The sequence below is a fragment of the Poromitra crassiceps genome (assembly GCF_964638095.1).
Source record: "Poromitra crassiceps genome assembly, contig: HAP1_SCAFFOLD_201, whole genome shotgun sequence".
Taxonomy (NCBI): domain Eukaryota; kingdom Metazoa; phylum Chordata; class Actinopteri; order Beryciformes; family Melamphaidae; genus Poromitra; species Poromitra crassiceps.
This window is the reverse complement of record NW_028152184.1, coordinates 2,939-5,000: the sequence shown is the minus strand read 5'-3', so window position 1 is coordinate 5,000 and position 2,062 is coordinate 2,939.

The following is a 2,062-nucleotide window of genomic DNA, read 5'->3' as shown; positions in this document are numbered from 1 at the left end:
GTAGTTGCAGCAGCAGCACAATGCATTTTGACCGGGAAGGAGATTGTACAGTTGAAAAATAAGCTCTGTACGGCACTTTGTATGCGGTATGTTTTACTGGATGCTGTTTTGACCATAGACAGACAGGTTTCACTAGTCTCCTTAGGGGCCAAAATGGCGGAGGTCGTTGGTCGTTGGTCAAGCTAAACAACGTGAACAACACCACTTCCTGTTATCACTTTCAAAATAAAACGCCCTTGACGTTTAATTGAATTATATTATGTGCGAAAGTGTAAAATAATGTATTTAAGGTGACAGGCTAAACCTGCAACATGTCACATCACATCAATGATGCAATGTAATGAGGGAGACAAAGTAGATGTTATTTTAAGGATTGAAATGATCGCCTATTGAACTTTTTTGTGGACAAACCATATCAGACACAAATTATTAATCAAAGTAAAGTTTTTTATAGGCCTACATCTTTTAAGTAATAGTCTTTTAATTATATTAATATGATGTGAGGTTCAGGTAGCTTTGCAGAAATGCTTTTATATTTTGAGTAGCCTACATTTCAGAGGCTGTACTTTTTACTTTTTTTTTTAACTTGAGTAAACAAGTTAAATCGGTAGTTATACTTTGACCAGAGTCTATTTCTACTTAATAGCCTAAAGAATGTGTGTACTTTGTATTGTTTCTGTAATATTTCTGCTGTTTCTCTTCACTGCATGGGCCTTAATGGAGACAGCAAAACATCTATGGCGGAATAGTTGTTAATATGTTGATTTTGTTCCTGACACTTTGTAACTTTATTAAGAAAAGTGACCCACAATTGTAATGCACATTGTTTTCATCCACAGTGCTGACATGCTGGTTTCACAAATTGATTGAAGTGACTATATGCATAGAAAGATTGAACCAGTGTCTTTTACCAGCATGTGATGTGAAGCCAAAGTGAATGTTTGTAAAGAACAATAAAGTTTTTCATTCTAAGAATCAATAAAGTATTTCTTCTATATTAATTCCAGGAAGTGTATCAAAGCTGCTGGAGAAAATGTGAAAATGACATATGACATTATAACTGAGACAGGTGTGTAGTGGTAAATACAGAGGTGGGTAAACTATCCAAGGTCAGTAGTTTATCCACCTTGTTTCCCCTCATTGAGTTATACAGTTGATCTAATAGGTGAGTAAAGGCAGCCTCATTTCAAAGAGGTGAGTAAACTGTGTTTACTTGTGTTTACCATCTATATGCCCCGGGCCCGTATTGACAAAGCATTTTATCTTACCACTAGGGGGACTCCTAAATATATCACTAAAAGTTCCTAGCTAAGAGTTTCCTCTAACATATTCACAAAGCTGCTGAGAGCAACTTTGACTAAGGAACGAGGGGAACTCTTAAAATATTAGAAAGGGCGGGGTTGACCCTGTTGCTATGATGATGTCATGCTTCATGAAACTGTGATTGGTGGTCTTGGGCTGTCTTGGATCTCTGTCAGTGAAGTCATAATATAAATACTGTAGGAAGCAATAAGGTTATTATAGTTAACTTAAACTAAAACCTCAAACTAGGTCTGAAAAAAAAAACATTTTAGAGAAACAAAATCAAAACAAAATCTAGACTTTAGAAAAAACGAACTGAAATTATATTGTGTAGTTATGAAACAAACTAAAATTAAAATATACAGAGAGTTTTTGTTTTAGTCTTGAAAACAAAAATAACTAAGAACAGAATAAAAATAACAAATGATGAAAAATACAAAACTATAAGGATCCAGATAGGAGGTATCATGTTGCCATATTCAAATACAGATTTTAAAATAAAAATATAGGCTACGTGTCACTGATTTATTGAGCATGAAACAAAGAATAAGGAGTTTTGATAACTTCAAAAACCAAAGAAGAAGAGCGGGGGAAAATATGCCTGCATATAAATGTGTCTTCCCCACCTGTCCAGAACCACCAATGTGTGAGAAGAGCTGCTATTCTTACACATTACAAGAACTCAGTCCCATTATACACTACATGGTTTTATTGATTGATTCAAGTGTCATGATGCACTCCAGGTGCACCAACCGCCATG